This window comes from Macaca mulatta, chromosome 6, assembly GCF_049350105.2.
Source record: "Macaca mulatta isolate MMU2019108-1 chromosome 6, T2T-MMU8v2.0, whole genome shotgun sequence".
Classification (NCBI taxonomy): domain Eukaryota; kingdom Metazoa; phylum Chordata; class Mammalia; order Primates; family Cercopithecidae; genus Macaca; species Macaca mulatta.
Genome location: NC_133411.1, coordinates 141,070,627 through 141,098,490, shown reverse-complemented (window position 1 = coordinate 141,098,490; position 27,864 = coordinate 141,070,627). Strand labels below are relative to the sequence as shown.

At 38.7% G+C, this 27,864-nt stretch overlaps 1 protein-coding gene across 4 annotated transcripts in view; it reads left to right on the top strand.

The window, feature by feature from the left end:
- The first annotated feature begins 4,996 nt into the window (after positions 1-4,996).
- ACSL6 (acyl-CoA synthetase long chain family member 6) overlaps positions 4,997-27,864 on the top strand; it is a 218,147-nt gene continuing 195,279 nt past the window's right edge. For 3 of the 4 annotated variants that reach the window (XM_078005145.1, XM_078005147.1, XM_078005155.1), the window contains exon 1: positions 4,997-5,227. The gene's annotated coding sequence lies outside the window, so the exon portion shown is untranslated. The remainder of the gene's footprint in view (positions 5,228-27,864) is intronic. The other variant, XM_078005146.1, reaches the window with a different exon arrangement.

Here is a 27,864-nt window from a genome sequence, read left to right as displayed (position 1 = left end):
TTGTCTAGCCAAGTTGACACATAGAATTAAGTATCGTACACCCTTTTGCCTCCCAACTACTGATCAGTTATACTTTGGACATTATTTTAGTAGCCATGGTAAGTTGCTTCTAAAAGTTAAAAACACAAATGTTATGTTACTTAATTTAGTTGAATTAGTCACTATAACGTTGATGTAGCTAATCATTAAAAGGAATTTGTGTCTTATTTGTCTAATAGAATTCAAAATGAATTTGTAATGTATATAATTTGCTAGGGCTACCATAACAAACTACCACAGAATGGGTGGATCAAACAAAAGAAATTTGTTTTATTACAGTTTTAAAGGCTAGATGTCTAGAATCAAGGTGTCAACAGGTTGTGTTTCTTCTGAGGCCTCCCTACCTGGCTTGCAGATGGTCACCCCTTGGTCTGTGTGTTGACTATGTCATATCGGATTAAAGTCTGCACATATTAACTCATTTTACTTTAATTATGTCTTTAATGCCTTGTCTCCAAATACAGTCACATATTGGGTTAGGACTTTAACATATGCATTTTGGGAGAACACATAAAACTACTAGGAAATCATGTTAGATCTGATACACTATTGAGACTAAAGCAAAATACTTTTCCTTACTCTTTGTACATCAGATATAGCCCATCTTGAAGAAATGTATCTGATTATTAAGTATGTTTGTCTAAGAATAATGTCATAACACTAGAAGTTTTTATTTTGAGAAACAGGGATATAGGCTCTTTTATGAAATTATTAATAAATTGAAAAAAGATATTGACATAAAATATCTTTGAGGCCATGGATATAATTGGACAAATACAGCAGGTATATATTTGTTTCCTAAAATTATTTTCCCCTAAAATGGTTATGCCAAATAAGTTCATAATCTGTGCAAAAATGCTGCTTCTGTGAATTCAAATACAATCTTTTTAGTATGTACAAATGATACATAATCTTTTATGAATTCATTGAGCAGTGGAATGTTATGCTTGTTCTAAAAACTACATTAAAAACAAATCCTGAGAGGCATGAAAGTCAAATATGATCAAGGTACTTCACACAAATATGTTTGTCAAATATTAAAAGAACATAAAATGACACAATATCCTAAAATAGGAACCATCTTGGTGTGAACAGATTACAATTTTTCATGTAACTTGTCTATGTGGGATGATATTTTAAACTTAGTAGAAAAAGGTTTATGAAAAAAAAGACTATATACAAAGCTGCATGCTTAATAAAAGGCCTATTCCTTTGCTTATAACAAATGAGAGAAAGTAACTTAAAATTATGTTTGGTTAAAGTAAAACTTTAAAACAGATATGAATATACTTAAAGAAAAATCAGAAATGTACAAAATTACTGAATGAGCATATCAATTATTGTGGGAAAAGTGTTTGTTGAATAGAAATTAAAGAGATTACAGATGTCCTAGAGATGGAGATATGAAAAATCAAATGAAGTATTTTTGTATTTTTACTTGGAGAAATTTTCTACGAATACATCTGATTAACAAAAAGCAGCCATTGGCTTGACTTACCTCTTAAATAGTCCAATGATTTAAATCCTGTGGCAATTTCATCTGAAATAGGGGTAAATAGCATGCAACATCAATAGTTTGCATGAACAAATGTGACCCTGAAAGAGCGAGTCCTTCAAAATGGATCTCAAGTGGCTGACTGGGCCTAAATATAAAGCAGAGCCAAGAAGCCATTTGGTGACTAGAGGCAACACACCTATTCTGAGTTCCCTGAAAACCCATACCTCTAACTTTGGAACTTTCAGAGCTCACCTGAACCAACCAATCACAGCCCACCTCCCTTGCTGCTCAGCTGTATCAACCAATCAGAACTGTGTTTCCACCTCATTTGTATCAATGACCCTGATTGGGAACCAGGGCAGGAACTTTTGCTATAAAGCTAGAACCCTTCCTTTCTTCTTTGGACCACACCTTCCTTTTACACTGAATGATGTGTTGGACTCCCTAGTTTGCAAACTATTCACTGGAATAAAGTCCCTTTCTTCCAGATAACTTTTGTTCACATTTGTAATATAAAATCATGATGTTTGTATCCTCTAAAACTGATTTGCAAATTTTTCTTCGTGCAGTCTTACCCAAATTTCAAAATGGTCCTGAGAATTTTTAAACAATACCAGTCACAGTGTGATATAGTTTGGATCTGTGGCCCCACCAAATCTTATGTCAAATTGTAATCTTCAATGTTGGCCATGGGGCCTGGTAGTCGGTGATTAGATCATATCATGGAGGTGGTCCTTCATGAATGGTTTAGCACCATCCCCTTGGTGCTGTTCTCTTGATAGTTATCATGAGATCCGGTTATTTGAAAGTGTGTATACACTTTGGGAGACTGAGGCAGACAGATCGCTTTGAGCTCAGGAGTTCAAGACCAGCCTAGGCAATATGGTGAAACCTCATCTCTACAAAAACTACAAAAATTAACTGGGCATAGTGGCTCACTCCTGTAGTCCCAGCTACTCAGGAGGCTGAGTTTGGAGAATTGCCTGAGCCCAGGAAGTGGAGGCTGCAGTAAGCCGAGACTGTGCCACTGCACACCAGCCTGCGTGACAGAGACCTGTCTCAAAAAGAAAATGTAGCACCTCCTCTCTCTCTCTCTCACTGTCTTGTTCTCTTGCTCTTGCTCCTTCTCCAGCCATGTAAGATGTGTTTGCTTCCCCTTTGCCTTCAGCCATGATTCATAGTTTCCTGAGGCCTCTCCAGAAGTGGAAGCTGCTACACTTCCTGTATAGCCTGCAGAACCACGAGCCAATAAGCCTCTTTTCTTTATAAATTACCCATTTGCAGGTATTTATGGCAATGCAAGAACAGACCAATGCACCATGGTATCCTGCAAAATCCTGAAGTTAATTAAAAATTATTTAAGATCATCACTTAGTCAAGAGGAGTAGATTTTGACAATTTTATTGATCAGTTTGCTTCCATTAAAGTCATTGGTATAAAATATTTAAATTTAATGTGAGTTTTAAGATACCACCTTTCAATATTATCAACGAATTTAATGTGTAAAAATTAACAAAAACACGAAAACGTACATAAGGAGCATACATTTTTCATTTTGCCTCAGGTTTCAATATGGTTTGGCACAGCACTGCTCTTAAGTTTCCAAACTTGGCATTTTGACTCCAATATTAGATTTGCCAGATTCAGCAAATGAAAATACAAGTAACACCCAGTTTAACTTTAGATGAATAACAAATATTTTTTGCATAGAATATATGCATACTAAAAAGTTTGTTGCTTATCTGAAATTTAACTGGGCATTTTGTATAATATCTGGTAATTCTAAAAATAATTATCTTACATGGTTGAAAAAGCTCCCTGCTTCTTGGTACAATGTAACTGTTGTAGCAACACCGTCTTGCCCCTTTGATTGCTGGTTATGCGGATGACTGAAGTGCACACACGGGAAGTCACATGGCTTCTGTGTCACACTGTCCAGCCTGTAGGTGTGTCCAGTCCTTACCAGGTCTAGGAGAACACAGCAGCCTCATTCCATTTGAGGGCAGAGGAGCAAGCATATTCCCCACTGCCATGACCCTCTCCCCAGCTCCCTCTGCTTCAGTCACACCGCCCCAGTACATTTGTGCTTGTTGGTCCCTCTGCCTGAAAGGTACCTATCCCAAGTAGTTTCTACCCTCATTCCTTTCCAGACTGATCAAAGATTACCTTATCCAAAAGGGTTCTTCTTGTTTCACTGCTGTGCTGCTCAGGCTGGTCTGGAATTCCTGGCCTCAAGTGATCTTCCCAAGAGGTTCCTCCCTTCCTACCTTCTTTGGTTCCCTCCCTTCCTTCCCTCCCTCCCTCCCTCCCTCCCTCCCTTCCTTCCTCCCTCCCTTCCTTACTTCCTTCCTTCCCTTTCTTTCAACAGAGTCTTGCTCTGTAGCCCAGGCTAGAGTGCAGTGGTGCAATCTCTGCTCACTGCAACCTCCATCCCTTGGGTTCAGGTGATTCTCTTGCCTTAGCCTCCCGAGTAGCTTGGATTACAGGTGTGCACCACCACACCCAGCTACTTTTTGTATTTTCAGTAGAGACAGGGTTCCACCATGTTGGCCAGGCTGGTTTCCAACCCTTGACCTCAAGTTATCCGCCTGCCTCTGCCTCCCAAAGTGCTGGGATTACAGGCGTGAACCACCGTGCCCAGCCCTGTTTTAGTTTTTCTTTAGAGCACTTATCACTGAGGTAAAAGGCGGGACTTGACTCTAGAGGCAGGCGTCGGACACCGGACCAGATTAAGGACTGGCTAAAACAGAGCCAGGGCCAAAGTAGCTTTCAATCAGACAGCCCACTGGGGTGCCACATCAATTTGCAGTTGCTATGACAACACCCTGGCGTTAGGGCCCCTTTCCACGGTAATGACCCAATGACCCCAAAGTTACTACTCCTTCTCTAGAAATGTCTGCATAAACCTCCCCTTAATCTACATGTAATTAAAAGTAGTTATAAACATGACTGCAAAACTGCCCTGAGCTGCTACCCATTGTCTGTGGGGTAGCCATGTTCTGCCTCTTTAAGAAAGTTGTTTTCGTCTACCTCTGGCTTGCCCTTGAATTCTTTCCGGGGCAAAGCCAAGAACTCTCGTGGGCTAAGCTCCACTTTGGGGCTCACCTGCCCTACATCACTGGCACCCGTTAAGTGATTTAAGGTGTGTATTAGTTCGTGGTCTGTCTCCCCCATGGTATAGAAGCTCCTTGAAGGAAGGAACTTTGTCTTTCCACTTCTCTATCCCCAGTGCCCAGAATGGGCATTTGGAAAGCACCAAGCAGCCTCTCTTGCTCAGTGGGCACTGAAATGGCACTCGGAGCTCAGTACCCAGATAAAGGACACCCCCCAGATAAAGGACACCAACTCTTCCCCCGCGCAGGCCCCGGGAAGGGGCGAGGCCGTGCGAGGCCACGGGAAGGGGCGGGACCTCTGAGGACCTGGGGCAGGGTCTGGTTTTCTGGAAAGGCCTTTGACCTGTGGGCGTGTGCCTAGAGGCTAGGTGGTGAGAATGGCAGGGAGAGAGGACAGCAGTGGGGCCACAGGGTGTGAGTGTCTGTGGCTGCACTGGCTTAGGGCTGTGGCTGGCCCCTCCTTTCGGACCTGGCCTGGCAGATCAGCCCCGCAAGACCAGCTTGCAAGGCTCCTGGGGCCAGTGGGGCTCTGTCCTGTGAGGCGGTCTCTCCCCAAGGACGGAGCAGACAGAGGCTGGTGAGTCAAGGATGTGCCCTGAGGGAGGAGTCTGGGTGCGTGAAATGATGTCTTGGACATAATATCTAAGGCTGACGCTACTTTGAAGAGGTTTGACTTTTGTGAAGTTTCTTTATTCTAAACTCGGGGGAAACTTTTTTTTTTTTTGTAAAGTATTTGGGGATTGTGAGAAGGTAAGTGGTAGGAAAGGCTGTGGGTATTTGGCAGGCTCAAAGTTTTTTGTTTTTAAGGCACTTTTCAGTGTCTTTCTGAAAGTGCATTTATAACAGGGGGGATCAGCCCCCTCCCCACACCCCAGCTTGATCCTCCCTGCTCTTACTCTCCTCTGAAAAGTCCGTCTCTTTGTCTTGAAATTTGCAGCCACCAAAGAAATGACCCAAACTGCTTTTGTACTCAGTGGGCTCACAGCTCTCATCTTGCCTGCTTCTTTGATTTCAAGAAGCTTAAGGCAAGCTGCTTATGCTAGATTTACTGTCCTCACCTTACATTCTTAATTTTTTGACGCAGTGAGTCTACCCCAACTAATTCCCTGGAATTGTCTGGTAAAGTGTTCTGGGTCCTCCTAGTGGCCAAACCCAGTAGACGCTGCGGACTTTTTTTTTTTTTTTTTTCCCTCCAGCGAAGCACTTCGTGATTCGAATTCTCCTTTATCTCCGGCCTCCCTGGCTCCTTTTCATCAGCCTACGCTTCTCATATATATGTTCCCTAGCCTAGTTTCTGTTTCCTTTTCACAGTAGTACTGTACACTATAGGAGGAAGGATCTTTACTTCCACTACTTTAACATGTATATGTTTATGATTTATTGAATTGTCTTTTTGCACTCAAATCTTTCTCTTGAGTTCTATTTTAGACCCGTATATCCAGCTTTCTAGTGGACATACCCACCTGGACCAACATCTAGAATAGGTGTCACAAATTATTCAACAAATGATCACAAATAGGCCCTGATGTAGGAAAAATACAATTACAATGACTGTTAACCTTTTGGGGTGACAGACCCTCTTGAGACACATACGAAATTTCAGGGTCTTTCTCCCTTTAAAAAGTACACACAAATTTTAGCCTGTTTCAAAGCTCCCTAGACCTTCTGTAGTTCAAGAATTTTGAGTCTTTGGTTAGAGCTTCCTGAAATGATAATGATAAAATGAAAAAGTATGTTTTCATATATAAACATCAGATTTAGAAACTTACAGTGGGAATGCATTGTATTGCAGCCTTCATCAAACATTAACCCTAATTAATCACATCAGGGTGATTTATGGAAACATTGTCTTTAGAAGTAACAACATAGAATGAAAAATCTGGAGCCCTAGAATTAAAATATACCCCAGCAGACTCCCTGTGGCTAAAATGAGACATACCAAAACCAGAATCTAACGGCCACAGCAAGGTGAGGGCTTTGTCCTGTATCCCTGCGTTACTACCTGCCATAAGGTTTTCTTTCCTGTAATTAAGCAGAAACCAGGTCCTGAAAAATATCACAGAAACAACTACAGCTGGAAATTTCCCGTTGACCCTGATAGGCTACTACCTGACACCAGCTGACCGACCCCACTGGCTGCCCACCATGGTCCTGCCACAATTCTGATGGGACAGAGGATTGGCCTTACATTCTTTCCTGATAAATAGCTATAGACCTCAAGCCAGCCAGTTTTGGCCAGCTTATAGAGACTGCACAAAACTGTCTGTGTGCCTGGTAGTTCACCTTTTTGATGCAAAGAGCCAAATTCACCTTACTTTAATGCTAAAACCCCACCCCAAAGTGAACATGGAATGTATGTTACATATATGTTTACCCACTGCAACATGCTTGACTTCCCTCACGTTGACAGATTCCTTCAACGTGCTAAATATACTATGTAAGGCTATCCCTGTAAAGCATAAATACCAGCTTCCTATTCCCTTTTGGAGTATGTCCTCTTGCTTTTCTTGGGAGGTTGCATTTCCCAGTTTGCAGATTGTTTCTTCCTCTGAAAATACAGGTTTTTTTTTTTTTTTTTCCTTTTCTTCCTTTGTGCATCTCATGGTCTTTTGTTAACGTTTCAAAGAGAGTTTCTGATTAACTGTGGATTGCATGTTTCACAGTCCAATTAGCCTTATAGCCTGGTCAGAGACCAGGGCCTGCTTCAGACCATTTAGGAAGTTCTTGCTATTCAGAGTGTAACCTGGCTGGGCGCGGTAGCTCACACCTGTAATCCTAGTACTTTGGGAGGCTGAGGTGGGTGGATCACTTGAGGCCAGGAGTTTGAGACCAACCTGACCAACATGGTGAAATCCTGTCTCTACTAAAAATACAAAAAAATTAGTCGGGCGTGGTGGCACACTTCTTGATCCCAGTGACTTGGGAGGCTAAGGCAGGAGAGTCGCTTGAACCTAGGAGTTGGAGGTTGCAGTGAGCCAAGATTGCACTACTGCACTCCAGCCTGGGCAACAGAGTGAGACTCTTTTGGAAAAAAAAAAAAAGAATGTAATCTGCTTCCCTCCAGCTGGATGGGAATACAGATAAGGTTCTGAGGCCGGGTGCCTTCGTAGGAGCCCTGAGTGATCAGGTGGTCGTAGAAGTGCATGAAGTGCCAGGAGTTCCTTTCCAGCAGAACTTTCCTTCTTTGTTTATTTGTTGGGCCAGTGACTTCTCAGTTCCAGAGTTATTGCCTTGATCGTCCATGGGTGCTGTTTTGAGATTGACCCCCACTCTCTCGAATGAAATCTATTTCATCTCTTTTCTTCTTGTATTGATATGTTAATATTTATGTTTTAATAAAGGTGAGATCTAAGGAGACATTATCCACTTTTGTTAAACCCTTCTCTTGGCTGCCATGATCCAACTGTATTCTGGTTTTTCTTCTATCTCTGCCTACAACTTCTCAATAGTGTAGTCTCCCGTGACCCTCCTTTCCCATTCCTCAGTTATGGCTCAGAGTTTCTTTATAGCCATTTTTTTTTTCTCTGAAGGCTCATGACTTCCAAATACTTGATATTCCAAATATTTGATATGAATATATTGATATTGTTAACTCTTGAGTCTTCAATTCTAGCTTTTATCACTTTCCAAATTCCAGCTCCAGCTGTACTTAGATGGCCCACAAGTTCTTCCATTTTAATGTATCCCGAACCAAGTTCATTATACTTCCTTTAAATGGTTCCTATTTCTGTTTTACTTATCTTTGCGAATGGCAAAAATGACTGATCATTCTCCTAGTCTCAGCTTTCTTCACTCTCTTCTTTCTTCACTGTTCTTGATAACTATTCATGTGAACTTTCTTTTTCGCTTTAGTTGGTATTTTTCCCCCACTGTTCCAGGAAGTTGGTAACTTGTTTCTATTTTGCTCTTAATCTTTAGATTTAGAGCACCCTTAGAGTTTAGGTATATAGTTCCCATTTTACTCATGAGAAAACAGGCTTACTTTTAAAATTATTAATTACACAAAGAAAATGTATGTGCATGTTACCTCTAAGCAAATTTAGGCAAAACAGAAATAGAATAAAATGTTACAGTGCCCCCTCCCTCCCATCACTCTCCTATCTCTTTAGCAGTGGTTCTCAGCTGGAGTGATTTTGTGCCCTAGGGCAGTGGTCCCCAAACTTTTTGGCACCAGAGACCAGTTTCATGGAAGACAGTTTTTCCACAGACGGGGGGTGGTGGAAGATGGTTTCAGAATGAAACTGTTCCACCTTAGATCATAGGCATTACATTCTCATAAGGAGCATGCAACCTACATCCCTTGCATGTGCACGCATAGTTCACAATGGAGTTCGCTCTGCTATGAGAAGTTAATGTCGCTGCTGATCTGACAGGAGGCAGAGCTCAGGCAGTAATGCTTACTCGCCTGTTGCTCACCTCCTGCCGTGCAGCCTGATTGCTAACAGGCCACTCACCAGTACTGATTTGTGGCCCAGGCGTTGGGGACCTCTGCCCTAGGAGATATTTGACAAGGTCTGGAGCCAATTTTGATTGCCTTGACTTAGGGGATACTACTGGAATCTAGAGAGTAGAAACCAGAGATGCTGCTAGACATCTGCAGTGCACACAAGATAGCTCCAGCACAACAAAGAATTCTCCTATCCCTAGATATACCTAATGTAAATGACAAGTTAACGGGTGCAGCACACCAACGTGGCACATATATATTATATATATATATATTAACAACACCATCACCCATGGTTCCCATTACCTTTACATAGTCTTGTTTCCTTCCTTTGTTCTTAATACCTTCTAAGATGTTATATCATTACCTTATTATGTTTATTGTTATGGTTCAGAGATATTTTCAAATTTTTACTTTGTATGGTATATATTTGGAGCAGTATTCAACAAAAAAATGTATTTGGAATCCAACTGTTTATTATGGCTGTTTTTAAAAAATTAATACATAGATTAAAAATAAATACATAAAGCTAGCCACATAAATATGCCTACATTTTGTGTTTTGCACTGGTAATCCAAAGGAAAATAATAATAATAATAATAATTCTCCTGTCCCAAATGTCAGTAGTGATCAGGTTGAAAAACTGCTCTGGAGGTAATCTGTTATACATCTTTTTCCATAACTACACTGTCCAATGCTGTAACCACTAGCCACATGAGGCTATTTACATTGAAATTAATTAAAATTAAATAAAAACTTCAGTTTCTCAGTGCTATTAACTACATTTTTAAGTGTTCAATAGCCACACATGGCTACAGAGTTAAACAGCATAGATTATAAAACATTTCAATTATCTCAGTAAGATTTGTTGGACAGTGCTTTAGGTATGTATCACGCAAGTAGATGTTCTCTTCTACATAAATAGAATCATACATACTGTTCTATAGTTCTGTTAATATGTCTTGAAGATTTTTCCATCTAACTATATATAACTAAAATATGTACTAAGTACATATAACTAAATATTTAAGTTGTGATACTGTTCAATTTTATTAAATTCATAAATTTAACTTATAACAGCAGTGTAGTTTAATTTTGCCTTTTTTTGAAGTGTATGTGCATGGACTCATATAATACATATTTTTTTTATCTAGTTCATTTTACTCAATGCTATGTTTTTAAGATATATCCATATTATTTCTGTATATCTATAGTTATTCCTGTATATCTATAGTTATTCCTTTTAAGTGCTTTATGGTATTCCATTGGATGACCATACCATAAGTTGTTTATCCATTTGACTTTTGTGGGCATTTTAGTTTCTTCCAGTTTGGAGATATAATGAATAATTCTGTAATAAATATTCTGTACTTATTTCCTGAATATATATTTTTATGCAGGTTGTACATGGGAATGGAATTATTGGTCCACTGGAATTTACTAGATTATGCCACTTTCTCAAAATAGTTGCATTCTTCTTCTTATTATTATTTTTGAGATGAAGCCTTGCTCTGTCACCTAGGCCAGAGAGCAATGGTGTGATCTCGGCTCACTGCAACTTTCACCTCCTGGGTTCAAGCGATTCTCCTGCCTCAGCCTCCTGAGTACATGGGATTACAGGCATGTGCTATCATGCCCAGCTAACTTTTGTACCTTTGGTAGAGATGGGGTTTCACTATGTTCCAGGCTGGCCTTGAACTCCTGACCTCAAGTGATCTGCCCGCCTCGGCCTCCCAAAGTGTTGAGATTACAGATGTGAGCCATGTTGCCTGGCCACATTTTTTTCTTAATAACAATGTGTGAGAGTTCCCCTCTAAACTGCATCCTAAGCAATATCTTTGTATTTGTCAGACTTTTAAAGTTCAAACTTCCTGGTGGCATGTGGTTGTATCCCATAGTTTTATTTCACACTTCTTTGATTATGAATGATATAGAACACTTTCATATATTTATCAACCTTTTGAATATTTTGTGAGTTCTTTTTGAGTCTCTAGACCATTTTTCTATTGAGTTGTTTTATTAATTTGTAGAAAGACTTTATATATTCTGGATATGAGCCTTTTATTGGTTGTATATGTTGCAAAGATATTCTCCAACTTTAGTGGTTGCTTGCCTTTTCTCTCTCTCTTAATGGTGATTTTTGATTTGTTTTGAGAAATATCAACCTTTCTTCCTAAGATTTTTCAGTAACAGCAAAGTAACAGTGAGAAACTACTGTCAGTTTAATGGATGTAGCTCCTCAGTTCCAAGGTATATAATCACTTAAATATAATCTGGAAAAAAAACCCAAAAGTATTTCTCTAAATCATGGTCTTTGTGAAAAAATGAATTAAACCTTCTCTGTTCTCTCACATTGTATTCCAATTTTGGATGTTGCCACCAGTGAGATAACAAATGTCTAAATTTGGACACATCACTTAAATATTTAGAACATTGGTTTCTTCAAACAGTGGGAAAATTCTTGCCATGTCTACCTTATAGACTTTGTATAATGCTATATCAATGCTAGCTGATACTAACTTAGAAGATGATTATACATTTAAAAAAAACTCTTCCTATCCTGGTTCCACAATTAGATACTGAATCCACCACATACTGGATGACCTAGAGCAAGTTAACTTAATGACACTGTGCATTAATTTACTTTGCTATAACAATGGGATAATATATCAATTCCATGTTATTGTTACAGCTATTGTTCAGATAGAACAATTGAGAGAATTTGTAAACAAAAGGACTAAGCAGATGATTTAGTTTTCCTAATTGACCAGCTCAAGGGAGAGAGTTATAAGGGCTATAGAGTTCTGGATGAAATTATAACATCACCTCAAAGAGAGAGCAACTTACCTCTGGTCAGGCTTTCTTCCTGAAGTGTTTCTTGGGAGAGGGTGAGCAGAGTGGTCAAGAGCCTGTCTATTTATTTCCGTGGGCTAAGCATAGATGTCCTTGAGAGAAGACTTCCTTGGTCCTTTAGGTAATGTAAGTCCTTCAACTTCATTCTTTTTCAAAATTGTTCTGACTATTCTGGGTCCCTTTTATTTCCATGTGAATTTAAGATCAGCTTGTCAATTTCTGCAACAAGCCCAGCTAAAATTTTGATAGGATTTACCTTGTTCTTGCTCTTAGGATTAGGAGCAAAGCAACCCATCTTTCACCATTAAGTATGATGTAGGCTGTGAGATTTTCATATCTGTCTTTATCACATTAAGGATGTTCTCTTCTATTCCTAGTCTGTTGAGAGGGTTTTTTGTTTTGTTTTGTTTTGTTTTTTGTTTGTTTGTTTTTGGAGACAGAGTCGCACTGTCACCCAGGCTGGAGTGCAGTGGCATAATCTCTGCTCTCTGCAACCTCCTCCTCCCAGGCTCAAGTGATTCTCCTGCCTCAGTCTCCTGAGTAGCTGGGATTACAGGTGTGTGCCACCACACCCAGCTAATTTTTGTATTTTTAGTAGAAGTGGGGTTTTATTATGTTGGCCAGGCTGGTCTCAAATTCCTGAACTCAGGTGATCCACCTGCCTTGGCCTCCCAAAGTGCTGAGATTACAGGTCTGAACCATCATGCCCAGCCTAGATTTTAAAAAAAAATCATAAATAGGTGTTGAATTTTGTCAAATGCCTTTCCTGCATCTGTGGAAATAATCATGTATCCTTTATTCTATATAGTCTCATATTAAATGAATGTTAAACCAACCTCGTATTCTTGCAGAAATCCCACTTGGTCATGGTATACACATTCTTTTTACATATTCCTTGATTTAGTTTGCTAATAATTAAGGATTCTTATGATTATGTTCATGAGGGTTTTGTTGTTTTCTTTTTGTATGATGTCTTTAGCTTTGGGATTAGGGTAATAAGCATCTTACAGATTTAGTTGGGATCTATTCTCTCCTCCTCTATTTTCTGAAGACTTTGTGAAGGATTAGCGTTATTTTTTGGTTAAATATTTGATAAAATTCACCAGTGAAGTTATCTGGGCCTAGAATTCTCTTTATGGGAAGATTTTACATTTCTAATTCAATTTCTTTACTTTTTAATAGGTCTACTTAGATTGTTCTATGTGTTTTTTAGTTCATTTTGGTAATTTGTACCTTTCTAGGAACTTTCCACTTCATATTAGTTGCCTACTTTGTTGGCATAAAGATGTTTACAGCATTTCCTTATGATTTCTATAGGATCAGTAATCTGTTCTCTCTTTCATCCCTTTATTAGGTAATTTTTATCTTCTCTATTTTTTTCTTGGTCAATCTAAAGGTTTGTCAATTTTGTTGATCTTTTCAAATAATCAGCCTTTAGGTTTCTTCGGTTTTCTCTATTGTTTTTCCATTGTCTATTTTGTTGATTTCTGCTCTTATCCTTATTATTTCATTTATTTTGATTGCTTTGATCATTTTAACTTGCCCCTCCTTTTTCAGTTTCTTGAGGTGAAAGCCTGGGTTATAGATTGGAGAATTTTAAAAATATAGGCATTTAAAGCTATACATTTCCTTCTAAGTACCACTTTAAACTGCATCCCATACATTTTAATATATTATAGTTTTGTTTTATTTAGCTCAAAATATATTTTAGTTTTCATTGTGAATTCTTCTTTGACCTATGAGTTATTTAGAAAAATGTTGTTCAATTTCCAAATACTTGAAGATATTCAAGAGTTCTTGCTATTTTTGATGTTTCATTTAATTCCATGTGGTTGGATAGCATATTTTGTATGAATTAAATCTTTTAAAATTTATCAAGGCTTGGTGTGTGACCTAGCATATGGTCTTTCCTGGAGAATGTTCTGTGTGAACTTGAAAGGAATGTGTATTCTGCTGTTTTTTGGTGGAGAATTCTATAGGTGTCAGTGAAATTGGTTGATAGCATTGTTCAGATTTTCTATATCCTTCCTGATTTTCTGTGTGGTTGTTTTACCAATTAATAAGAGTGATGTATTCAAGTATCTAGCTATTATTGAGTTATCTATTTCTTCTTTTAGCACTGTCAATTGTTGTTTTCTGTCTTTGGGGGCTTTCATTAAGTGAATATACATCTATAATTATTACATCGTTTTGATATATTGACTCTTGTTACATTATAAAATGCCTCCTTTTGTCTCTAGGAGTATTTTTTATCTTCAAGTATATTTTGTCAGATATTAGTATAGCCACCCCATCTCTCTTGTAGTTGTTGCTTGCATGGTACATCTTTTACCTCTTTTTTTTTTGTTTTTTTAGACAGGGTCTCGCTCTGTTGCCAGGCTGGAGTGCAGTGGCTTGATCTCAGCTCACTGCAACCTCCGCCTCCTGGGTTCAAGCGGTTCTCCTGCCTCAGCCTCCTGAGTAGCTGGGATTACAGGCACGCACCACCACGCCCAGATAATTTTTGTATTTTTAGTAGATATGGGGTCTCACCATGTTGGCCGGGCTGGTCTCAAACTCCTGGCCTCAAGTGATCTGCCCACCTTAGCCTCCCGAAGTGCTGGGATTACAGGTGTGAACCACTGCACCTTGGCTTACCTTTTTTTTTTTTTTAACCTTAAAAACCTTTTTAGATTATTTGAATCTAAAGTGTGTCTTTGTATGTAGCATGTATTTGGATCTTGTTTTATTTATTCAATCCGAAAAGCTCTGAGTTTGCTAAGAAAAATCAAGGTGATTTAGTGATAGAGAATCTCAGAGAAGAAGGGTTTCAGATAGAATGTTCAGGGATGACCTCTTTGTAGAGGTGACATAAAACTGATACTAAAGATTAGAAGGAATCAAAATGTGAAGAAGGGAAGGGAAAGGAAAGAGCATTATAAGTCAAGAGAACAGACCCTGAGTGATAAGAGAGCTTGACATTTTTGAAGAACTGAAAGAGAAAGCTGGTTCATAGTGAGCAAAGGGAATGTGGTGGCAGATGAAGGATAAGATGCTAAACAAGGGTGACACTGCAGAATCTTGAAGTCTATGGTGAAGAGTTTGTATTTTATTCAAAAAAGTAGTGTGAAATCATTGAAATTTTTGAAGAGTAGAAGAAACTTGATCCAATTTATGTGCACTAAATCTGAATCTAAACCTTGGTAAACAAGAAATAGCATATTGTAGGCTGGGCACAGTGGCTCACGCCTGTAATCCCAGCACTTTGGGAGGCTGAGGCGGCTGGATCGCCTAAGGTCTGGATTTCGAGACCAGCCTGGCCAGCATAGTGAAACCCTGTCTCTACTAAAAATACAAAAATTATCTGGGCATGGTGGCGGGTGCCTGTAATCCCAGCTACTCCGGAAGCTGAAGCAGGAGAATCACTTGAATCCGGGAGGTGGAGGCTGCAGTGAGCTGAGATTATGCCACTGCACTCCAGCCTGGGCAACAGAGCGAGACTCCATCTCAAAACAAACGAACAAACAAAAAAGAAATAGCATATTGTAAATTTTTTTCTAATTCAAATTAAATTTAACTTAGAGACTCTTCCCTGCTGAGCTGGTGAGAAATGTATTGTCAGTCACTATCAGGGCTCTGTCACCTCAGAAGTTCCCACCAAACAAGCTAACAAGGTTGCTAGAAAATAGAAGGAAAACTTCTAACTTTGAGTTTGTCATGGTCATTGGGATAGTATGTGGATGTTTGTTCATATCCACAGAGTTTCCTTAAAGGATGGTAGTTTTCTGCCTCTATGCCACTTTGGGGTTCATGAAACTGTGGAGATGACAAGTCCTGGTACTCTTTTTGGTGTACCATAGAACCTGCGGGTGTGGTAGTCAGTTCTCTTTATTATGCTTTTTCTTTTTTTCTCCCTCTTCTGATCTTTTCTTTTGTTTTCAGAAATTACTCTGGAATATATACTCTTCTCTTGTTACCATTAAAAACTTAACAGGATTTTACTTTGATTTTTACAAAAGACAGGAAGTACAATTATCTGGATTAGCTTCTTCTATGAAGAAAAATAAAGTAGCCTAACAGCGTAGAGATTGATAGAATCTACTATCTTAAATAGAGAGACCAGGAAACTCTTAGTAGAGTCATTTGAGTAGAATCCTGTATACAGTAAAAGAAAATAATATTTCACACAAAGGGAATAACAATTACAACAATCTGGGAATGGAGAGAATAACAATTACAACAATCTGGGAATGGAGAGTAGTTGGTGTTTTTGAGGAAAAGTAAAGGTCAGGCTACTGTGGCTGGAGTGAATGAACAAGGTTAAGGAGCTTTAGTAGATGAAGCAGCCAGATGTCAGAGCATGCAGAACCTTGAAAGTCAGGGGAAGGACTTTGAGGTTTTACTATAAGTGAGATCATAGAAGATTATTTTGCAAAGAGTAGACTATAGAGGGGACAAGGGCATGCAAGAAAAAATCAGACTAGATACCTAGATACCGAACTTACTAAGTAAAGACATTAAGCCAACTGTTATAAATATTTTCAAAGAACTAAAGACAACTATGTCTAAAGAATTAAAGTTTGAGAATGATGTCTTACTAAATAGAGAATATCAATTAAAAGATATAAATTATTTTACAAACCAGATGGATATTCTGGTTGACAAATACAATAACTGAAATGTAAAATTCACTAAAGGGACTCTTCATCCTTTTTGAACTTGCAAAATAAAGAATCAGTGAACTTAAGATCATCCAGTCTGAGGAACAGAAAGAAAAAAGAATGCAGAAAAATGAACAGAGCCATAGAGATTTGTGAGAACCCATCAAGTATATCAATACATGCATGAGGAGAATCCCAAAAGAAGAGAAGAAAAAGAAAAGGGCAGAAAGAATATTTGAAGATATGGTGACAAGAAACTACAAATTTGATGAAAAACACTAATCTGCACACTAAGAAACTAATGAACTCCAAGTAGGATAAGCCTAAAGAGACACATCATAGTCAAACTGTTGAAAGCCAGAGATCAAGAGAGAATCTTGGCCAGGCACAGTGGCTCATGCCTGTCATACCAGCACTTTGGGAGGTTGAGGTAGGCAGATTACTTGAACTCACAAGTTTGAGAGCAGCCTGGGCAACATGGAGAAACCCTGTCTCTACAAAAGATATGAAAATTAGCCAGGCGTGGTGGTGCATGCCTCTAGTCCCAGCTACTCAGGAGGCTGAGATGGGAGGATGGCTTGAGCAGAGGAAATAGAGGTTGTGGTGAGCAAGATTGTGCCACTGCACTTCAGACTGGGCAATAGAACCAGACCTTTTCTCAGAGACAGAGAGAGAGAGGGAGAGAATATTGAAAATAGAAAGAGAAGGCAGCAAGGCATGTTCAAGAAAATTAACAGCTTTATTTTCATTAGAAACTGTGGATACCACAGAAAGCAGAGGGATGATGTATTCAAAGTGCTGAAAGAAAAGGATTGTCAACTATGAGTTGTATATTCAGCAAACCTAGTCTTCAAAAATTAAGGTGACTATAAAACATTCCCATGAAAACAAAAACAAAGAATTCTTCACTAGCAGGCATACCCTATAAGAAATATGAAAGGGAGTTCTTTAGGTTGATATGACAGGACACTAAATAGTAACTTGAATCCACACAGAGAAATAAAGAGTACTGGTACAGATAACTCTACAGGTAAATGTAAAAGTCAGTATAAATGTTATTTTTTTGTAACCTTTTTCTTCTATCTCATTCAAAAGACAACTACATGAAGCAATAATTGTAATTATATGTTTTATAATGTATAAGGATATACTTTTAATGCCAATAATAATAAAAGGAGAGGAGAAGGAATGGAGCTGTGCTGGAACAGGGTTTTTATATATTATTGAAATTAAGTCAATATTACCCTGAGCTAGATTGCTTTAAGTTAAGATGTTAATTGCAGTCCCCAGGGCAAATACTAATAAAAGAACTAAAAAATTGTGGTAAAATAACTAACAAGTAGATTAAAATGGTATACTAGAAAACTAACACAAAAGAAGGCAGTAATAAAGGGATAGAGGAACATAAAGGCATGTGCAGAAAACAGCAAAATGGCAAATGTAAATATCATCAGTAATTCCAAGAAATGAAATGGGCACTACAGTCAAAAGACATAGATTAACAGAATGAATAAAATACCATAATCCAACTATATGCTATCTATGAGACAAATACATATTCAGACAAACAAATAGGTTGAAAGTGAAAAGGTGGAAGAAGATAGAGAATACAACAGTTCTCCAAAAAAGAACTGGAGAGGCTGTGCTAGTCTTAGACAAAATAGACTTTGAGACAAAAATTGTTACTAGAGACTGAGAAGAACATTGTATATTAAAAGGATCAGTCCATCGAAAAGACATAACAATTATGAACATATGCACCTAAGAGCAGAGCCTCAAAATAAATGAGGCAAAACCCAGCAAAATCAAAGGGAAACAGACAATTCAACAGTAATAGTTGGAGATGTCAATACCCCACTTTGAAAAATGGATACAACATGTAGGTAGATGATCACTGGGGAACTAGAAGACTTCAACAGCACTATAAACCAACTAGGCTAATAGACATCTATAAAACACTGTACCCAACAGTGTAATGCACATTCTTCTCAAATACACATTTAAAATTCTTTTCTCCCCCCTCCCTTTTTTTTTTAGACAGGATATTGTTCTGTGGTCTAGGTTGGAGTGTAGTGGCATGATCACAGCTCACTACAGCTTCAAAGTCCTGGGCTCAAGTAATCTTCCTGCTCCAGCCTCCCAAATATCTGGGACTATAGGTGTGCACCACCATGCTTGGCTAACTTTTTTGTTTTTGTACAGAAAGGGTCTCACTATGTTGCCCAGACTGGTCTTGAACTCTTGGCCTCAAGCAGTCCTCCCAACCTGGCTTCCCAGATATGGAATTATAGGCATGAGCTACTGCAACCAACCTGGAACATTCTTTAGTCAGTTTCTAGACCTCATGTCAGGCCATAAAATAAGTCTCAATAAACTTAAAAGAATTGAAATTATTAAAGTATGTTTTTACTACAACAGCATAAATTAGAAACCAATAAAAAGAAAATTTGGGAGATTCACTACTATGTGAAAATTTATTAACATACTCCTACATAACAAGTAGGTCAAATAAGGAATCACAAGAGAGATGAGAAGGTATTTTGAGATGAGTGTAAATGAAAATACAATACACCAAAACTTAGAGGATGTAGCTAAAGCAGCTCTTAGAGGAAAATTTATGGATGTAAACACCTGTATTTAAAAAGGAGATTCCATATGAACTTTAAACTAGTTTTTTCCAATTCTGTGAAGAAAGTCATTGGTAGCTTGATGGGGATGGCATTAAATCTATAAATTACCTTGGGAAGTATGGCCATTTTCACGATATTGATTCTTCCTATCCATGAGTATGGAATGTTCTTCCATTTGTGTCCTCTCTTATTTAGTTGAGCAGTGGTTTGTAGCTCTTCTTGAAGAGGTCCTTCACATCCCTTGTAAGTTGGATTCCTAAATATTTTATTCTCTTTGAAGCATTCTCTTTGTGAATGGGAGTTCACTCATGATTTGGCTCTCTGTTTGTCTGTTATTGGTGTATAAGAAGGCTTGTGATTTTTGCACATTGATTTTCTATCGTGAGACTTTGCTGAAGTTGCTTATCAGCTTAAGGAGATTTTGGGCTGAGGCGATGGGGTTTTCTAAATATGCAATCATGTCATCTGCAAACAGGGACAATTTGACTTCCTCTTTTCCTAATTGAATACCCTTTATTTCTTTCTCCTGCCTGATTGCCCTGGCTAGAACTTCCAACATTATGTTGAATAGGAGTGGTGAGAGAGGGCATCCCTGTCTTGTGCCAGTTTTCAAAGGGAATGCTTCCAGTTCTTGCCCATTCAGTATGATATTGGCTGTGGGTTTGTCATAAATAGCTCTTACTATTTTGAGTTACATCCCATCAATACCTAATTTATTGAGAGTATTTAGCATGAAGGACTGTTGAATTTTGTCAAAGGCCTTTTCTGCATCTATTGAGAAAATCATGTGGTTTTTGTCTTTGGTTCTGTTTATATGCTGGATTACGTTTATTGATTTGCATATGTTGAACCAGCCTTGCATCCCAGGGATGAAGCCCACTTGATCACGGTGGATAAGCTTTTTGATGTGCTGCTGGATTCAGTTTGCCAGTATTTTATTGAGGATTTTTGCATTGATGTTCATCAGGGATATTGGCCTAAAATTCTCTTTTTTTGTTGTGTCTCTGCCAGGCTTTGGTATCAGGATGATTGTGGCCTCATAAAATGAGTTAGGGAGCATTCCCTCTTTTTCTATTGATTGGAATAGTTTCAGAAGCAATGGTACCAGCTCCTCCTTGTACCTCTGGTAGAATTCGGCTGTGAATCGTCTGGTCCTGGACTGTTTTTGGTTGGTAGGCTATTAATTATTGCCACAATTTCAGAACCTGTTATTGGTGTATTCAGAGATTCAGCTTCTTCCTGGTTTAGTCTTGGGAGGGTGTATGTGTCCAGGAATTTATCCATTTCTTCTAGATTTTCTAGTTTATTTGCATAGAGGTGTTCACAGTATTCTCTAATGGTAGTTTCTGTGGGATTGGTAGTGATATCCCCTTTAACATTTTTTATTACGTCTATTTGATTCTTCTCTGTTTTCTTCTTTATTAGTCTTGCTAGCGGTCTATCAATTTTGTTGATCTTTTCAAAAAACCAGCTCCTGGATTCATTGATTTTTTGAAGGGTTTTTTGTGTCTCTATCTCCTTCAGTTCTGCTCTGATCTTAGTTATTTCTTGCCTTCTGCTAACTTTTGAATGTGTTTGCTCTTGCTTCTCTAGTTCTTTCCATTGTGATGTTAGGGTGGTGATTTTAGATCTTTCCTGCTTTCTCTTGTGGGCATTTAGTGCTATAAATTTCCCTCTACACACTGCTTTAAATGTGTCCCAGAGATTCTGGTATGTTGCATCTTTGTTCTCATTGGTTTCAAAGAATATCTTTATTTCTGCCTTCATTTTGTTATGTACCCAGTAGTCATTCAGAATCAGGTTGTTCAGTTTCCATGTAGTTGAGCAGTTTTGAGTGAGTTTCTTAATCTTGAGTTCTAGTTTGATTGCACTGTGGTCTGAGAGACAGTTTGTTATAATTTCTGTTCTCTTACATTTGCTGAGGAGTGCTTTACTTCCAACTATGTGGTCAATTTTGGAATAAGTGCGATGTGGTGCTGAGAAGAATGTATATTGTGTTGATTTGGGGTGGAGAGTTCTGTAGATGTCTGTTAGGTCTGCTTGGTGCAGAGATGAGTTCAATTCCTGGATATCCTTTTTAACTTTCTGTCTCATTGATCTGTCTGATGTTGACAGTGGGGTGTTAAAGTCTCCCATTATTAATGTGGGGGAGTCTAAGTCTCTTTGCAGGTGTCTAAGGACTTGCTTTATGAATCTGGGTGCTCCCATATTGGGTGCATATATATTTAGGATAGTTAGCTCTTCCTGTTGAATTGATCCCTTTACCATTATGCAATGGCCTTCTTTGTCTTTTTTGATCTTTGTTGGTTTAAAGTCTGTTTTATCAGAGACTAGGATTGCAACCCCTGCCTTTTTCTGTTTTCCATTTGCTTGGTAGATCTTCCTCCATCCATTTATTTTGAGCCTGTGTGTGTCTCTGCATGTGAGATGGGTCTCCTGAATACAGCACACTGATGGGTCTTGACTCTTTATCCAATTTAGCAGTCTGTGTCTTATAATTGGAGCATTTAGTCTATTTACATTTAAGATTAATATTGTTATATGTGAATTTGATCCTGTCCTTATGATATTAGCTGGTTATTTTGCTCATTAGTTGATGCAGTTTCTTCCTAGCATTGATGGTCTTTACAATTTAGTATGTTTTTGCAGTGGCTGGTACCAGTTTTTCCTTTCCATGTTTAGTGCTTCCTTCAGGAGCTCTTGTAAGGCAGGCCTGGTGGTGACAAAATCTCTCAGCCTTTGCTTGTCTGTAAAGGATTTTATTTCTCCTTCACTTATGAAGTTTAGTTTGGCTAGATTAAGAAAATGTGGCACATATACACCATGGAATACTATGCAGCCATAAAAAAGGATGAGTTCATGTCCTTTGTAGGGGTATGGATGAAGCTGGAAACCATCATTCTTAGCAAACTATCACAGGGACAAAAAACCGAACACTGCATATTCTCACTCATAGGTGGGAACTGAACAATGAGAACACTTGGACACAGGAAGGGGAACATCACACACCGGGGCCTGTCATAGGGTGGTGGTAGTGGGGAGGGATAGCATTAGGAGATATACCTAATGTAAATGATGAGTTAATGGGTGCAGCACACCAACATGGTACCTGTATACATATGTAACAAACCTGTACATTATGCACATGTATCCTAGAACTTAAAGTATAATAAAAAATAAAATGAAATAAAAAGGAGAAAAATATTAAATTAAAACATAATCTTTTACCCTAGGAAATAAGAAAAGAGCTAACTTGAGCCAAAGCAAGCAGAGAGAAGGAAATAAAGACTAGCACAGAAATAAATTAAGTAGAGAATAGAAACACAGTAAAAAAATCAGTAAAACTAAAAGTTGATTTAAAAAAAAACCCAACAAAATGTACAAACCTTTGGCTAAATTAACCAATAAAAAAATATAGAGGACTCAAATTACTGAACTATTAGAAGAAAATATTGGACTAAATCTTCCTGACCTTGGGTAGGTAATGGTCTCTCATATAATGACATCAAAGGCATACAGAATCAAAGAAAAATTTGATATATTGGTTTCAGATATATATTGGACTTCATCGAAATTGTAAAATTCTGATGTTTTACAGGATACTATTGTGAAAGTGCAGACAGACTCCAGAATAGGTAGGTGGTGGCGGGGGTGGGGGGCAGCAGATATTTGCAAATCACAAATCTGATCTTGTATCAAGAATACATAGAGAACTGTTACAACTCAACAATAAAAAGACAACCTTATTTATTTATTTATTTATTTATTTATTTTGAGTCGAAGTCTCGCTCTTGTCTCCAAGGCTAGAGTGCAATGGCGCGTTCTCAGCTCACTGTAATCTCTGCCTCCCAGGTTTAAGCGATTCTCCTGCCTCAGCCTCCCAAGTAGCTGGTATTACAGGTGCCTGCCACCACGCCTGGCTAATTTTCATATTTTTAGTAGAGACAGGGTTTCACCATATTGGCCAGGCTGGTCTCGAACTTCTGACCTCAGGTGATTTGCCTGCCTTGGCCTCCCAAAGTGCTGGGATTACAGGAGTGAGCCACTGTGCCTGGCCAACAACCCAATTTAATAAAGAATTTGAATAGAAATTTCCTCAAAAAAGATGTACAAATGGCCAATAAACACATGAAAAGATACTTAGCGTCACTAATCATTAGGGAAATGCAAATCAAAACCACAGTGAGATACCACTTCCTATCCACTAGGATGGCTAAAATAAAAAAAAAAGACAGAAAATTACTAGTGTTGGCGAGGATGTGGAGAGATTGGAAACCTCATTCATTGTGGGGTTGTAAAATGGTGCAGCCACCTTTGAAAGCAGATTGGCAGCTCCTCATACAGTTAAACATACAGTTACCGTATGATCCAACAATTTCATTCCTGGGTACATCCCTGAGAGAAATGAAAATATATATCCGCACAAAAACTTGTACATGAATGTTCATAGCAGAATTATTCAGAATTAACCAGAGAGTAGAAACAACCCAAATGCTCATCAACTGACCAATAAATAAACAAAGTATAATATATCCATACTATGGAATATTATTTAGCAAAATAAAAAGGAATGAAGTACTGATACATGCTGTAATATGGATGAAACCTAGAAAAATTATACTAAGTGAAAGAAACCAGACACAAAAGGTCACATATTGTTTAATTCCATTTATGTGTAATATCTAGAATAGCCAAATCCACAGTAATATATATTAGGCTAGTGGTTGCCAAGGGATGGAAAAGTAGGATCAGGGCGTGATTGCTGATGGATACAGGCTTTCTCTTTGATATGACAACGATGCTCTGGAATTAGAGGTGATGGCTGTGTAATTTAAAACTACTCTTTACTTTAAATGAATGTTATGGTATGTGAATTATCAGTAAAGCTGTTAAGAAAAGTAAGTTCACTCAATTTTACATTTAAGACAAAAGATTCCAAATTGTGATGGATAGAAGAACATGCTCACTCTTCATCAAGGCCAGTACGTTAACCAAAGAATGTCTGATGAAGGAGTCCATCAATTCTTGAATTTCCTGATGAAGAAACAACTGGTTGGCTAGCAAAGAAAAGCTGTACTTTAGAAATTTATCTTTTTGTTTCTTAGATGGTCTACTAAACTATGCTTTAAAAATAGGATTGTAGAAATCTAAATATAATAGTAATTATGAGAAATACAAATGCATTGAACTTAGCAATTAAAAGAGATATATTCACTTAATGTTCAACAAATACTGAGTGTATATTATATGCCAGGCTCTGTTGTAAATATAGGGGGCATCAGCAAGCAAAACAGACAAGAATTTCCACCCTCATGGAACTAATGTTCTAGTTAAGGGAAAAAGACCAATAAAATACACTGGTTATGTATGTTTTTTGTATGTTAAAATATATTAAGTGCTATGAATAAAATAGAGTAGGGTAAGCAAGACTAGGGGTGCTGGGAAGTTGCAATTTAATGTTCTCAGATTCAATAAAAATTTTAGCTATATTATATTTACAAAAGACACATGAAACTCAAGAATACAGAAAGGTTGAGTGTAAAGGAATTATATATACACTAAACAATTGGAAAAAAGTATGCTGATATGCCAATATTAGTATCAGACAAAATTATCTTTAAGGCAAATAATGATGTTAAGGATTCTAAACTCGCTTGGGCATTGTAAGATAGCATATAAATATTAAAACAAATACAGAATTACAGGGAAGAATTGATAAAGCTGTAATTATTGTGGGATATTTTAATGTACCTATTCAATAAATAGAGCAAATCATAAAATAAAGCAAATAAAGCAAAGCACAGTAAGGCTACTGATAATTTGAATAACACATTTCACAAGCGTGATACAATGAACACATAGAGAACCCTGCATGTTCATTTCAAGTGCTTACGGAATATTTTAAAAAAATTCCCCACATACTAGGTTATAAAACAAGCCTCAGCATCCCAAAATAAGGAACTGAACATATAGTGTTCTCTGATAATCATTCCTTGAAGTTAGAAAGTAACAAAAGTGACTTTTAAAAGCTCGTGTTTTTAAAATTTAAATATACAGTTAAATAGCTAATGAAAAAGTTATGATGTCACTATAGAAATTAGAAAATATTAGAATGGAATGAATATAATAAAAATATATGTCAGATCTTGAGGGATGCATTTAGATTGTCTTGGAGTGATATTTACAGCTTTAAATGACTAAATTTCAAAGGAAGAAAGCCTGGAATTAATGAGCTAAGCTTTGTTAAGGTAAGTGAAAATTCTGTATTGTATTTTAAGGTTCAAGCGTTGAAATCGCTTTATTTTTTTAATTGCAAAATTGGGTTTTTCTTCCATTTAATCTCTTGAACCCTGCCTTATTGACCTTCTTGGGTCTCTTCTACCCTTTGAATTGTTAATGAACTCCAGTGACATATACAGTGACAAACAGGAAGTATGCTGAAATCTGAGGCAATAAAATAGATTTACAACCTAGTGTAATCCTAGACAGAATTAATAGTGGTCTGGCATTTAGAATGAGAAAGTGGTGGCTCTTTCTCAGTTGGACCAGCCCTTCAGATATATATTAATAACTGCATATTATAATTTCATTCAGAAGAAAGTAGCCTGAATGTTAAAGGGTTATGTGAACATGATATGAGAAACAGCATGTAGAATAGAGACATATAGAATGAAAAAGAAAAAAACTTCATTGGATCATAAAGCAACAAGGCTCACAACTGGGGCATTCTCTCTTCTGAGAAATCTGCTCTGACGTCCTTCACATCTCCCCAACCTCCCAATAGGTGTATCTTTCATTTGTTCCGTAGTAGCCTGTGATTCCCTCCACTACAGAAGTTTATTATATTTAATTTAAATTGTCCATTTACATCTATATTGCTTTTACTAAACTGTTTCCCTCAGTAAGCAAAGACTGATTTTTAAATCATTTTTCCATTTTCAAGCCCAACTGTGGTGCTGAGTACTTAATTTGATCTGTATTGAATGAGTAATTGAAGTTATTGAAGGAAGAAAGGATGAACTAATGAATTAAAGCAGTTGATTATATTTTGTTCTCTATGGCCCTGAGGATTAGCCCTAGAGGACATATGTAGAATATCCAGACAGATATACTTGGGTTCTGTATGAAGATAAATCTTAATTGCCATGGGCTGGCAAGATGGCCAAATAGGAGCAGCTCCAGTCTGCAGCTCCCAGCGAGATCAGTGCAGAAGGCGGGTGATTTCTGCATTTCCAACCCAAGTGTCCGGCTCTTCTCAGCCCATGGAGAGTGAGCTGAAGCAGAGTGGGGCATCACCTTACCCAGGAAGTGCAAGGGATCGGTGAACTCCCTCCCCTAGCCAAGGGACTGTGCCATAAGGAACGGTGCATTCCGGCCAGATACTATGCTTTTCCCATGGTCTTTGCAACCCAAAGACCAGGAGATTCCCCCGGGTGCCTACAAACCAGGACCCTGGGTTTCAAGCACAAAACTGGGTGGCCATTTGGGCAGACACTGAGATAACTGCAGGAGTGTTTTTCATACCTCACTGGCACCTGGAACACCAGTGAGGCAGAACTGTTTTTTTTTTTTTTTTTTTTTTTTTTGAGACGGAGTCTCGCTCTGTCACCCCGGCTGGAGTGCAGTGGCCGGATCTCAGCTCACTGCAAGCTCCGCCTCCCGGGTTCCCGCCATTCTCCTGCCTCAGCCTCCCGAGTAGCTGGGACTACAGGCGCCCGCCACCTCGCCCGGCTAGTTTTTTGTATTTTTTTTAGTAGAGACGGGGTTTCACCGTATTAGCCAGGATGGTCTCGATCTCCTGACCTCGTGATCCACCCGTCTCGGCCTCCCAAAGTGCTGGGATTACAGGCTTGAGCCACCGCGCCTGGCCCGGAACTGTTCACTACCCTGGAAAGGGGGCTGAAGCCAGGGAGCCAAGTGGTCTAGCTCAGTGGATCCCAGCCCACAGAGCCCAGCAAACTAAGATCCACTGGCTTGAAATTCTCACTGCCAGCACAGCAGTCTGAAATCAACTAGGGATGCTCAAGCTTGGTCAGGGGGTGGGGCATCGCCTTACTGAGGCTTGAGCAGGCAGGTTTCCCCTCACAGTGTAAACAAAGCTGCTTGGAAGTTCAAACTGGGTGGAGCCCACTGCAGCTCCACAAAGCCTCTGTAGACAGACTGCTTCTCTAGATTCCTCCTCTCTGGGCAGGGCATCTCTGAAAGAAAGGCAGCAACCCCAGTCAGGGACTTATAGACAAAACTCCCATCTCCCTGGGACAGAGCACCTGGGGGAAGGGGTGGCTGTGGGCGCAGCTTCAACAGACTTAAACATTGCTGCCTCCTGGTTCTGAAGAGAGCGGCGGATCTTCCAGCACATCCCTAGAGCTCTGTTAAGGGACAGACTGTATCCTCAAGTGGGTCCCCAAACCCCGTGACTCCTGACTGGGGACATCTCCCAGCAGGGGTCGACAGACACCTCATACAGGAGAGCTCCGGCTGGCATCTGGCGGGTGCCCCTCTGGGACGAAACTTCCAGAGGAAGGAACAGGCAGCAATCTCTGCAGCCTCTGCTGGTGATACCCAGGCAAACAGGGTCTGGAGTGGACTTCCAGCAAACTACAACAGACCTGCAGCAGAGGAGCCTGACTGTTAGAAGGAAAAC